General features: G+C 37.4%; 1 protein-coding gene across 35 annotated transcripts in view; it reads right to left on the bottom strand.

The window, feature by feature from the left end:
- Window positions 1-14,716, bottom strand: part of ZBTB20 (zinc finger and BTB domain containing 20) — a 781,647-nt gene that overhangs the window by 191,469 nt on the left and 575,462 nt on the right. The gene's annotated exons all lie outside the window — the stretch shown is intronic.

Genomic DNA, 14,716 nt, shown 5'->3' with positions numbered 1-14,716 from the left:
ATTTCTATCAACATGGCTATTTAAAAATAGGAAGATCTTCATCTATTTTGGATGGAAAAATTGCTGCTCTGCCTCCAGTCAGGAGATGGATTCAATACCTTCTCTCAGAGTGATTTGCTCTTTATGACTACAAAATCCTGTAACATGTTGATCCTAAAAACTATACAGAATCACAACACAGTTGAGTAAAATACATTCTACAGTTTGGAGAGGATTAGGCAATACAAAAATCTGTAAGTTACTAAATTCAAAATAGTATCTGTAATGCTTACGTCTCAATTTAATTTGCCAAGTGTATATGTCACAAATAGAACTGAGGAAAAATGTACTTGAACCTACTATAGTTTAAACATAATGATTAGCCAGAGTAAAACATTCTAACAATTAATTCTTTCATGTCTAAGAAATTTAGCTGAATATTTCATAAACCTGGTATGAATATGCATCAATCTCCAATTTAAAAAAAAAGTTAGAAAAGACCAGAAAATAATATAGGAACTCACTATTATTATTCCCAGGACTATCTTCAAAGACATCAGGAGAACCAGTGAACAAGTCCTTCTAAATGACCAAAATGGGCCCCATATGATTAAGAATGTAAATCTAATAACAGACTTAGAGAAAGCTCCCACAGAGGTGGCAAGTTACTGGCTTTCTTGTCTATTTACCTTGCAGCTTTGGAGCTCAGCAGAAGTGTCCATTACATACTGCACACAGGGTTAGATGAACAGTTCCAATGACCTTGTCTGAACCAACTTCATTTAAAGCAGTTTGCTACATTTCTTAAATAGAAGATGAGCCTATTCTATCTATGGCCCACATTTGGACTGGATCACTGAACTATTGCCCAACTCTTATAAGCAAAGCACTAACATGTACCAATCAACAGGCAGCCCATAGCAGAGGCATCAGGAAGGTCAAAATACACACACATAAGAAATTGGCAGTACATTATAGAAGAAAGCTATTTCTGAAGATGGACTTTGGCAATTAAAGCCTTTGAGTATTATTCAACCTTTGTTAGGAAAAAAAATCAATCCCAATGTAACTTGTAATAATCTGGTGAAAAAAGATTGGGAGAAAGAAATATAGTTTTATTTTGCAACACATTATTGTCATAAGAACATGAATCAAAAACATAAACTATGCCAATTTCTTCATAGCTGACTTCTTGTGAGATACTGTCCTAGTCTTCACTAATGACTGCTTGAGGGTGGTTATGCTGTGATCAGGATTTGGAAGGATAGAAGTCTAAGACCTTTCAAAAGAAACATTTTTGTTATAGTTCAGAATCACTACAGAAAAAGGAGCATTAAGCTGACTTTGACAACCTAACTAGGATAATGGTTGTTGCATGTAGCCATTGCTTATACTGTTTCAAGTGACAGGAATGAACTAAACAGCAAAGGCATCAAGCTAACCATGAACTTGAATTTTGAAAAGTTCTGGTACAATGGGTGGTAATGTCAGTTGTTAGAATTCATAAAACTTACACCAGAATTATGGATGCAGCAAAAGCAGTTCTTTGAGAAAAGTTCATAGTGATAAATGCCTACCTCAAGAAATAAGAAAAATCTCAAACAAACAAGAAAAATCTCAAATAAATGACCTAACTTTACACTTTAAGGAACCAGAAAAAGAACAAACAGAGCCCAGGCTAGCAAAAGAAAGGAAAAGGCAAAGAACAAAGCAGAAATAAATGAAATAGAGACAAAAAAAAAATCAATAAAACCAAGAGCTGGTTCTTCAAAAAGAGAAACAAAATTGACAATTTTTAACTAAACTCACCAAGAAAAAAAGAGAGAAGCCTCAAAGAAATAAAATCAGAAAGGAAAGAGGAGACATTAAAACTGATACCACATAAATACAAAACATCTAGGTGACTACTATGAACAATTATATGCCAATAAATTGCACAACTTAGAAAAAATGGATAGATTTCTGGAAGCATGCAACCTGAATCATGAAGAAATAGAAAATCCAAACAGACTAATTACTAGTAAAGAGATTAAGTCAGTATTTTAAAAACTCTCCACAAATAAAAGTCCAGGACCAGATAGTAACAAAGAAAAATTAATACTGATTATTCTCAAACTCATAGAAAGAAAAGAGGAGGGAACATTTCCAAACTCATTTTGAGGCCAACATTAACCTGATACCAAAACAAGACAAAGAGACCACAAGAAAAGAAAATTACAGGCCAATATCCCCAATGAATAGAGATGCAAAATTCCTCCACAAAACATTAGCAAACCCAATTCAACAGTACATTAAAAGGTACATACACCACAATCAGGTAGGATTTATTTCAGGGATGCAAGGATATCTGCAAATCAACCAGTGTGATACACCACATTAACAAAATAAAGGGGATCCCTGAGTGGTGCAGCGGTTTGGCGCCTGCCTTTGGCCCAGGGGGCGATCCGGGAGACCTGGGATCGAATCCCACGTCGGGCTCCCGGTGCATGGAGCCTGCTTCTCCCTCTGCCTGTGTCTCAGCCTCTCTCCTCTCTCTGTGTGACTATCATAAATAAATAAAAATTAAAAAAAAAAAACAAAATAAAGGATAAAAATGGTATGACCATCTCAATTGATGCAGCTGAAAGCTTTTCCTCTAGGATTGGGAACAAAACAAGGATGCCCACTTGTGCCATTTTTATTCAACATAGTATTGGAAATCCTAGCCAGAGCAATCAGTCAAGAAAAAGAAATAAAAGGCAATGGTATTGGAGAGGAAGAAGTAAAACTGTCACTATTTGCAGATGACATGATACTATATACAGAAAAGATCAAAGACTCCACCAGAAAACAAAACAAAACAAAACAAACAAAAAACCTGTTAGAATAATGAATTCAGTAAAGTTGCAGGATGCAAAATCAATACATAGAAATCAGGTGTGTTTCTATACACTAACAACAAACTATCAGATAAAGTAAGGAAACAATTCCATTTATAGTTACATCAAAAAGAATAAAACACTCAGGAATAAATTTAACCAAGGAAGTGAAAGACCTGTACCCTGAAAACTATAAGATGTTGAGGAAAGAAATGAAAACACAAATAATGGTAAGATATTCTGTGTTTGTGAGTTATAATAATTAATATTGTTAAAATGTTCACACTACCCAAAGCAATATATAGGTTCAATGCAATCTCATCAAAATTACAATTGCATTTTTCACAAAAATAGAACAAAGAATTCTAAAATTTGTATGGAAATATGAAGACCCCAAATAACCAAAGAAATCTGGAGAAAGAAGGACAAAGCAGGAAGTTTGGTTCTTCATGCTCCCTGATTTCAAACTCTATTACAAAGCTATAGTAATCAAAACAGTATGGTATTGGCATTAAAACAGACACATAAATTAACAGAACAGAAATAAACAGAGATCCCAGAAATAAACTCACTCATATATGGTCAATTAATTTATGACAAAGAGGCCAAGAATATGCAATGGGGGGAAGGACAGTAGCTTCAGTAGATGATGTTGGGAAAACTGGATAGCCATACATAAAAGAATGAAACTAGACCACTACCTTATACCATATACAAAAACTAATTCAAAATTGATTAAAGACCTGAATATAGAAGAAACTCCTAGAAGAAAACATAGGTGGTAAGCTTCTTGACATTGGTCTTGGCAATGACTTTTTGAATTTGATACCAAAAGCAATAAAGGCAACAGAAGCTAAAATAAACAAGTGGGGCTATGTCACACTAAAAATATTCTGCATAGTAAAGAAAACCATCAACAAAATGAGAAGACAGCTTACTGAATGGGAGAAAATATTTGCTAATTATATATCTGATAAGGGATTAATATCTAAAAATATAAAGAACTAATACTATTTATTTATTTATTTATTTTTTACTAATACAATTTAATATCAAAAAATCTGATTAAAGAAGTGGGCAGGGGATTTGAATAGACATTTCCCCCCTTTTTAAAAAAAGATTTTATTTATTTAAGAGAGAGAGAGCGAGAGAGCAAGAGAGAGAGAGCACATGCATGTGTGTGAGCAGGGGGATGGGTGGAGGCGGAGGGAAAAGAATCTGAAGCAGACTTCACACTGATCACAGAGCTCAACTTGGGGCTCCGTCTCATGACTCTGAGACCATGACCTGAGCTAAGACTAAGAGTAAGACACTTAACTGACTGAGCCACTCAGGTGCCCCAAATAGACATTTTTCTAAAGAAGACATGCAGATGGCCAATACGTACAATGAAAAAATGCTCAATGTTACTAATCATCAAGAAAATGCAAATCAAAACCACAATGAAATTCACCTCACATCTGTTAGAGTGGTTATTTATCAAAATGATAAGAAATAAGTGATGGCATGGATGTGGAAAAAAAGGGAACCATTGTGCACTGTTGGTGGGAATGTAAATAAGTGTAGTCATATGGAAAATAGCATGAAACTTCTTCAAAAAATTAAAAATAGGACTATTATATGACCTAGCAATTCTACTCTGGGTATTTATCCGAAGAAAATGAACATACTAATCAAAAATATATATGCATTCCCTTGTTCAATGCGGTATTTTTTTTAAATTAACAGCCCGAATATGAAAACAACCTGAGTGTTCCTCAGTGGATGAATGAATAAAGAGGATGCGGTATATATACATAATGGAATATTATTCAGTTATATCAAAAAATGACATTTGTGTCAACACGGATAAAACTTAAGGCCATGATGTTAAGTGAAGAAAAAAGACAAATACCACATGATCTCATTTATATGTGGTATTCAAAAAACCAAAAAACCAAAACCAAAACAAAAGCGAAGCTCATAAGTACAGAGAACAGACTGGTGGTTGCCAGAGGTGGGAGGTAGGGGGGTAGACAAAATGGGTGCAAGTAGTCAAAAGGTACCATCCTCCATTTATAAAATAAATAAGTGATGGGGATATAATAGCATGGTGACTATAGTTAATCATACTGTACTGAGTATTTGAAAGTTGTTAAGAGAGGAAATCATAAAAGTTCTCATCACAATAAAAAAATTCTGTAACTATATATGGTGACAGGCATTAACCAATCTTGTGAGGCCATTTTGGAATATATATAAATATTGACTCACGATGTTGTATGCCTGAAACCAATATATTATTCTAATATAAGGTATGTCCATTATACGTCAACAACAACAACAAAATAATTCATAGGGCTTACTCATGGCTTGTCTCCCTCCAAGTCTTCTTATCCCCACAGCCATATTTCCACATCCACACGCCCATTATACCAGGCAGTTGAAGAAAAAGGAACACGTGTGACTGGGACTGTCACTATGGGGACACGCTAAGTCAGCTCTCTGTCCTCCTCAAATCCAACTTGCTCTCAGTCATCCGAAAATCTGTGAGTTTAATTCAGTACCTTCCTCTCAGTGGAATCTGCGTTTACTTAATGGCCTTTACAAGATCTAGGTTCAGGTTTTTCCACAGGCGATAGAGGAAATATGGCAATTATGTTTGTATGTGGTGGTGGTGGCGGTGGCGGATTCTGCTTTGGACTTTTCAAATTTTGCATTTTCACTGCTTCCCCAACTCAAGAAGCAGATGTCGCTTATAGTTTAAATGCAAATAAAGATATATACATATATGTGCCTGCGCCACATATTTTTTTTTTTTCCTCTCAAAAGTTATAACACCCATTTTGGGATTTTTCTGTCCATACACTCCATGAATTGTTTCTACTCATGTCAGAGTGACTGAGGCAGAAGCGGAAGAAAACATGAATGTTTTGCGCTGACACTTGACTAGCATATTCTCCGGTAGTGATTTCCTCACATTCATCTCCACCGGTTCCGTCTCTTGGTTAGCATATGCTCTGGGAGTCTTTTTTTCACGAGATCTTCCTTCCCTAGAAATCCCTGCCTGTGACATTTCCCTGTAAAGGCCCGAATTCTCAGATTCACCTATTAAGGATCTAGGCCTGGAGGATGTTTCTTGCCTGCTCTTGCACCTCCGACTTCGAGAAGGGCCTAGTCGGTAAACAGGCTGGCGGGGACCCTCGGGGCTCCCAGCAGCCCGGGAACCTGTGGCGGTCTGCACGACACAATTAGGAAAATAGAAAGGATTCACTCATACTTTCAGCAAGAGAGTATGTTGTTTCCAAGAGGAGGCCCAGAAAAGAAGGCCCGATAAAGAAAGCGAGCGAGATGATAGGATTTTAAAAGGAGTCCAGCAGAGGTAAATGTCAAAAAGTGCAGATTGGCCAGGCCTCTCTCCACTGGCAGCTTCATTTTCAGGGCCTGACAGTGGTCGACGCCAGACCCTTGGAGGGAAGTCCGTTTGTCCCTGACCAGTGTAGCCCAAAGGACTCGTCGTGCAGAAGGGTTCCTTTCTTGTCTCCAAAGGCAATCAGTTTGGGTCCCCAGAGTCTGAGGGTTCATAGCTTTCTTTTAATTTTACAAGTCGGCACATGCATGGTTCCTCCTGCATGATTTGGTCCTGAGGAAGTGACCCACCCACAACGCCACAGAGCTAATTAACCCCATACCGAGTGGTTTTTTTCCCCTCATTTCACACATCCACTCAATGCTTTAAATGACCCAGCAGTGGCATGATCAGATAATTTTTTTTTTTTCCCTTCTCAGTGAGGAAAGCACAGTGATGGGAGAGCTAGGATATATTTGCTCTAATTCAAAACAGCAGTGTAACTCGAAAATATTACCAAATGACATTTTATCAGAGGGTGCAGAAATGCTCAAAAATGCTTGAATTAAACCCTTTCATGTTATTCATTCGACTTGCTGAGGTCTCTATTTTAAATAACAAATAATACATAATAAATACTGAGGCAGAAAAGTTTGATCTAGATCCAGAATTTTTTTTTAACATCTCATTTTACCAGGAAAGATAAAAAAGACCCAGCCTCCTTCCTTGTCTTTAACAGCTTCAAGAGAAGGGCCAATGAGATACGGAATGATATAACCCATCTTTTTTTTTTTTTTTTTTTTTTCACTTCAAGGAATAGGCTCAGGTTTTTCTAGATTTATTTTTGCCGAAGTGAATGCCTTGAAAACTGCGAGATGATCACTGTTTTCTAACTTTTCAAAAAGGAAAAAAAGTGAACATGATGATGGTGGGTGATTTAATGGAATCAGCTTGTCAATGTGATGAAACTGAAAATGTTTTTATAGAATATGTCCACATGCTAAAATAAAAAAGTTTTAACATAATGTATATAGCATAGAGTGGTTTTTGTCATGGCAAAAGAAAGGAGCGTCATTAATTTAGACAGTAAGTATAAGGTTCTGCTAGAAATCCTCATGGATAAATCACGGAAATACTTCTTGGTCAGATAAATGGAGCCAGACAAGTTCTAGTTCTCTCAGAAGCTATCGAAAGAGCCATCAGATTTTAAGTCTGTCATCTCTGCTACATGATAAGAAAAATTCTGGGCTATTTCCTTCAGTTATTCTAGTCTATGGCTTCAGAATTTTAAAGATTTATACATAGATGGACAAGAAAATGACCTCCCCTGAATGTCCCATATTGGGCAAACTATCAGCTCTCTTTCATTCTCAAAAGCACGTGTGCCAAATTGGCTCATTCTGGTATGAATTGGCCATAGAGCGTGCACGTCTTGTGTGAACTTTCAACCTTTCTTCCTCTGCAAAGTGATTTATGCACACACTAGTAAATGCCCGAGAATTCCATAATTCTTAGCACAGCAGTCAGTACAAGGGGAAACCTATCTAATATTTAAAATTCTTCTTTGAAGTGTCTTAAATACTATGCTTTGGAACCAAAGACCTTATGAAAATTCTAAAACATATTCACTATTGCTCCCTAAGCTTTTCATGGGTATGACTGCCAACTGGGAGTGTTAGGTGGGTATAACTGATTCAATAGGCAAAGAAGAGAGTCCAATGAGGTAGTTTTTTTTTTTTTTTAATTTACAGTGGTCAGAAATTTTATATTTAAGATAGAGCCTAAATCAAGCTCTTACATGTGTGCCTCCAGCCTTCGGCTGAAACTGCTACATCTGGTAATCCTATAGTTGGGTTATGATTTCAAAGACTTGCCCATCAGATTTTTTTCAGCTTCACTGATGCTTGGGATTCTGAAGCCCTTACCATTACCTATGAAGCCCAATCTCTCACTACTTCTCTGAACTCACGTAAAATTGGTCCAACTACCAATAGGATGTGATTACCTAGGTGGATGAGCAAGAACAGGAATGTGAATGGGCTTAAAATGAATAAATCAACAAAAATTAGTCACTTTATGCCCTTGTTAAAATTCAACTATCTCACTGGAGAACCTAACAAAGTGTCTGAACTTTCCTTGAGAACTGGTTAGATAAAGGAGACTTTGCAAAGAATTGCCCAGGTGGAGGCATATGTTAATTCATTAATTTAACAGATGTTTTTTTCAGAGTCTATTATTAATCACTCTGCTAATTGGATTCCAAACCTGCTCTCAAGGACCTTTCACTCTAATGTATGCTTTAGAAAGTTATGCCTCCATTGTCACTGACAGGTTATAAGCCCACTTAGGTAAGTTAGCATAAACTTAAAAACCTCTCTTCTTGTTCCTCATTCATTCTTTCCATTTGCCCTGTGACACCCACTAAGCCCTCGTGAATGACCTGTTTATAGTCGATATTATCAAATCTGCCAATTCCTACTTAGGTAAGACACCCTTTCCCCACCACCAATTACATTTTCTTTCTGAAACAGCCAAGAAAATATTATAAAAGTCTGCCCAGAACTATTTAAATGTTAGAAATGGGTCCTAACAAACTTATTTGAAACATCGTTTTTTTTTCTTTTTTGGAACAATTAATGGGGCTTCATCAGCCCCTAGGAAGCATATCTTGATTTATAGGCAAATTACGAGTCAAGCGTGCCAGACACAGCACTCACTACTCTCCAGGATAGGACATTTTAGCACCCAAAAGAGGATCCTAGTCTTATTCAACTAATCTCAATCTCAGAGAGGATTTAATGGAGCACATGTCTTTGGTCTCTATGCTCCTTATAAGGAAGTATCCCTCCATTATATTTTAGTCTTTTCTAAACTTAGCAATCTTAGGTCAGTGTCAGTGAACATGATATACAGAACACTAACTCCTCCTCAATTTACTTAACTTTTTCTTCCTCATGTGCCTTTTAAACAAAAATGGAAGAATTTAATATATGTACAGAGCAGCAAATGTTCTCTCCCCATTTCTTTTCAGATACTTTCTATTATAAACAGTGGTGATGGAATTATAAATACCATTGTTTTACCTCCATGTTAATACTCTTATTATCTTGCATAAACAGAAGTGAATAAATACGTACATGACACCAATCAATCCCTTCTTTAAAAACGCAGTTTTCATCTTTCCAAATCGTAGAGGAAGAATTAATGAATTCAATTTGTGGTTTACCTGTTTATTTTTTGAATGTTAATAAAGTAAAACCAAATTATTGTTAGAGTTCTTTTCAGATTTACACCAGCCATTAACACTCTCCATGCCAGCAAAGGATAGGGGGAGGGAGGAACTAATGGCAGTGGGTCCCAGTCCCCAGAGTCTATGGGTAAAGAGGTTGAGGGGCTGGCGAGGATGTTAAGGTACTAGAGCAGGAGATTCTGACCTGTTGGGTAGGTAGGAAATACTTGCTGGCAGTGAAAAAGGTTATTTTTGTAGAACAACTGGCTAGGAGGAGGTCATTTGGGGCCTTTGGTGAGAGAAATATCAAAAACCAAACATAAAAACACCATCAGGGGACTAGGGAAAAGGGAAATCACTACTCATTCCATCTCCTCATTGGTTTTCCTTCTTCCCTAGTGTGCTTTCTCTTTCCATAACTACATACTCTCTCCCCTGCATTCTTCAGGTTCTCTCCTTTGCTTCTCTGTAACAGAAGCATGTGGGGACAATTTTAGGGGACAGTGAAACCAAAAAAGACATTAGAGAAGACTTGTGACAATATACTTTACATCACATATACAAGGAAATACAACCTACATTTGATTGACCAAGAACTAGAAACTGGGACTTTTGAGATTTAAAAAATTCATTGTATGTCTGGTCATATTAATCTCTAGACCAGCTGGTTTTTAGCAGTGCTAGAAAGAGCTTTAATAGAGTCATGAGTAGGGGGAAAAATGGAATCTTGTAAGGATTTAAATTTGCGAGGAAAAAAGGAACTTCTTTAGAGTTGTCTATTGGAATTGACCCCAAATTATGTTTTGAACTTATACATGGACAATATCAAGAGAAGGAGTCTAAAAATTCTCACAGGGTTTAGGAAAGTACTAAATCCTGTATATTATGTCCATCACAGTCATTTAAGCAAGTAGAGGATAAGTAGAACATGGTATCTCACAGTGAATAACATGGTTGGCTACTTCGCCAGTCTGACATATGGAGACTGGGCCCACAGGAACAGGGCTCTCCTTATGAATACCATGGAGAGACACTCAGGTTCATCTGAATGCACAGGGCCAGAGGGGTTAGCTGTACAGGGTCATCTGGGAGGTCCCTAAAAGTATTCTCTAACCAAGCACCAACTTTTTAGCTCTGTCTTCTTGGAAAATAATTCCAACACAAAGCTTATGAGAATACTTTATTTGGTCACTGGGTGGGGGGAGGTTGCTGAGACAAACCACCACATTCAACGCCTAAAGGCAGGAGGAAGCAAGGAAAGAGACACAGAAAGGGAGAGTGAGTGCCAAAGAAGTCAGTGCCAGCTCTGGAGACTCACTAACAGAATAAATAGAGAATCTTAGAATGAGAGAAATAAATAAGCATGCTTTGAGGGAAACATCAGTATGCTTTTGGAATATGAGGCAAAAAGTAAAAATACTTGGCTCTTGTCAATTACCACCATTGTCCCATTTATTATACTTTTATATACACAAGTAACACTCTTTCCCTAAGGATCTGCAAACTGCAACAACGGTGGTAATGATGACAAAGTCCTTAAGTCACACGAAGTTAAGTTGTTGGCAGAGCTGGGAATGAAATCCTAACCTGCAGGCTTTTTCTGGGCCTACTATATGTCCTCCAAAGTGTTCAGGCTGCTTTCTGTGATTTCTTTCGGACCCAAAGACACGTGTGGTAGGGGCAGTCGTCCTTATTGGTATATACATGCCTCCAGAAAGCAAGTACTCTACCTTGTTACCAAAGGCTTTTCAACTTTCACTTTTTCCTTCATTTTTCTTCCAGACTACTAACCTCCAGTTTCTTCTCTACCATCCAGGATTCCAAAGCTGTTAACTTTAAAACACATACCAGCTCCATTAATTCCCTCTCCTCTGGTTCTCAAGTGAACCTAGCTAGTTCTTGAGCCCACATGAACCCACTCATGTGTGTTGTCCTCAGCTCCCAGGCTGCTGAACAATGCTGGTCTTCCCAAACTGTATAGTTTGGGGCCTCTCCAGAGTCCTGGTTTCCAGCTGGTGTTTCAGAAGTGCTTTATAGTTCTTTTATTGTTCCCAGTCTTTTTCTTTTTTGACTCCCCATCTTCCATTTATCACTCTAATTAACTCCTTCTATCTTCTTACTCTTCATTCTCAACTGACCTTGTCTCTTTTCTCACAGAGAAACAGAGGTCATCAAATAGCATCTCCTCCCTCCACCTCTGTCAAGAATCTACCTATCACATCTCAGAGACCTTTCTCTCTAGTACTGATGACCTGTTCCAGGATCTTATTATATCAATTACTCTTTTCTTCTGTTTTTTTTTTTTTTTTTTTTTTACTGCCTGTCAACATGCTTCAGCTGTCCTCATTTAAGACAAATAATAGCAACCATAACAAATTAACAAATAACAAACCATCTTCCGTGGACCTGGTCTTTCCCTCCTTTGTACCACCTCCAAGCTTCCTAAAACCCAAATTTATTCCTCAACGCATTAAAATCTGGTTTCCTAGCTGTTTCTAATTAAACTGCCAAGGTCACTAAAAACCTCTGAATTGCTAGTTCCCAAGGTCCATTCTTCAACCTCATCATTTTATTCCTTTCTTTTTAAAGTCAGGTCCCTTGATGAATAATTTAATATGATTCACCTTTTTTATACACTTCTATAGTTCAATAAGTTTTGAATTCTGTGCTGGTTCCTTGATGTCTGTAAAATAAAGACCAAATGCCTTTGATTCATATACAATTTCCTTCAGAATCTTTAGCAGCCTTCCTCACAAAACCCATTGTTGGTCACACATTATTCGACACAATGTGCTATGTACATTCATGCCTCTTGGACTTTCTTCATGTTCCCTTTCTATATTATAAACATACAAGTTTTTGTGTAATATAGTAAATGCTATTAATATCATCATATTAATTTCCATATAGACTCATGAAACTAGATGTTATTTTGAGAAGTTTATGTTTCCAAAATAGAAATTAACCATCAAAATGGTATTACTTGAAGATTTGTTATTTTAGTGTTACTGAGCTGAACTATCTCCTCTCCAAATTCATATGTTGAAGTTCTAATCCTAGTACCACAGAACATGCCTATATTTGGGAATAGGGTCATTGTAGATGTGACTAATAAAGTTAAGATCAAGTAACATTGGAGTGGGGTGGGCTCCTAATCTAGTGTGATTAGGGTCCTTCTAAAAGGGGAAGTTTGGACTTAGACATGAACACATGGTGAACACCATGCAAAGATGAAGGCAGAGAGATCAGGGTGATGTTGCCATAAGCCAAAAAACACCAAAGATTGCCACAAGAAATTAGGAGAGAAGCATGGGGCAGATTCGACTTAGAGCCCTCAGAAGGGACCAATTCTGTGGACACTTTGATCTTGGGTGTCTAGCCTCTAGAACCGTAAGACATAAATTTATTGTAAGTCTCCAGTTTATGGCACATTTTTATGGCAGCCCTAGTAAATGAATTCACTTAGTGAATGAACACTCTTTGAGTATATGCGAATACTCATTATCTCATTCACTTACCAAATACTGCGTGCCTACTATGTGCTAGACACTGTTCTAGGATGTTAGGATGCAAGGCATCAAAATACACTTGTTGAATGAATGAATAAGAACTTGATCGTGTTCCTGCATTTTTGATGCAGTAATAAGCAATTAATCTATCAATCAACATAGGATTGGTTTAACGGATGCTTATACTTATTCATTCAACAAATATTTACTGAATACTTACTATGTGTCAAATATCATTCTGGGCGCAGAGAATAAAGTATGGATAGAACAAGTTCTCCACCTTCATGGAGCTTAAAATCTAGTGGGAGAAACAGACATCAACCAAGAAAACGTATAAATAAATCACATAATTTCTCTCTGTGTCCCATACTGACAATTATACACTCTTATCCTATAAACCCTGTAATTCTTGAACAATGCTCAGGGCATCAGTAATACTTTAAAATATTCCTAAATACCATGCCCTGTTCTTTCCCTTACATTCCTGCAATCTCTAAATAAGCCTGAAATATCCCTAAGATTAATGAACTTAAGCTGTTCTCTAGACTTTCTGATTTAAGCATGATTTTAGGAATTTACATGTTACGTTATGGCCTACAAAATAATGATCAAGACAATTAAGTCTGATAGTGGGGTAGGGTAATCCACAGGCAGTGCATGGGTTAAAAGTGTGTGGACAGCACACCTCAAAAACTGGGTTTCTTGGTCAGTTAACACATATTTCTTAAGCACTTGCTGTGTGCCAGCCCCTGTGCTGAAGATAATAGAACTCTGGGGAGAACAGGCATGATGCTGAGCCACACTGAGCTTATAATCTACAAGGAAACACCTGAACAACTAATTTCACAGTCCATTTCTTAATTTCGCTTATGCTAAGGATATATGAAGAACATTAGAAGAACACCTGGGATGGGTAGGGGACTTTGCCACGAGGGTTTTGTGACAAGGCTTTCTTGAGGAAGTGATGCCTGAACACTGCTTTGGGGCTAAGGTAAGGGTATTTGTTTGATCAGGGATCACAAAGTCTTATGTTTCTTCTTCCTCATCTCCTTTCATCCACGTGCACACATTTCAAACACTTAAAAGCATTCTTCAAATATACTAAGAACACCAAAACTAAACACAAGAGAAGGACTCTCCAAAGGAAAGAGGCCAAAAATAGAAGGGAAAAAAAAAAACCCTAATCTCACCATTTGTTTTGAAAACACCCCAAATGATTAAAACATATTATAAACTAAAACATATGAACTAATCACTTGCCAAGTTTCATTTTTAAATCAGTGCCGTTTTTGAGGTTCATAAACTGAGAAAGAGTCTTCAAATATGAACTTGGTTTTTCTTTTCTTGGCCCTCAGCTGGCTTGAAGTATCTGCTGTTAGGCTGTGTTGAGGGAAAGGGTTCCAGCTGGTTAGGAACATTTGGTACACATTCACCAGAATGTAAGCTCCTGGAGACCAGGGCTTTCTTTGTTCATCATTTCATCCCTGAAACACAGAAGAGTGCCTGGAAGGTAGTAGAGATTCATCAAATATGTGCTGAAGTATCCACTGAATGAATATTCTGGGCCTTTAAAGGAATTCACCAACTTTCTTTTCTCACCCAAGTCAGATCTTGCTTTAGGCAGGTGGTTCTTACCCTGGGGCGGTTTTTGCCCCCCACATGAGACATCTGGCAGTGTCTAGAGACATTGTGGGTTGTCAAGACTGAAGAAGTTGCCACTGGCATCTAGTAGGTAGAAGTCAGAGATGCTGCTATAAAACTTACAATGTATAGGACCATCCTACAAAACAAGGATTTATCTGACCCCCAAATG

This window comes from Canis aureus, chromosome 35, assembly GCF_053574225.1.
Source record: "Canis aureus isolate CA01 chromosome 35, VMU_Caureus_v.1.0, whole genome shotgun sequence".
NCBI lineage: Eukaryota > Metazoa > Chordata > Mammalia > Carnivora > Canidae > Canis > Canis aureus.
The sequence above is the reverse complement of the archived record's forward strand: the minus strand, read 5'-3'. Positions and strand labels throughout refer to the sequence as shown.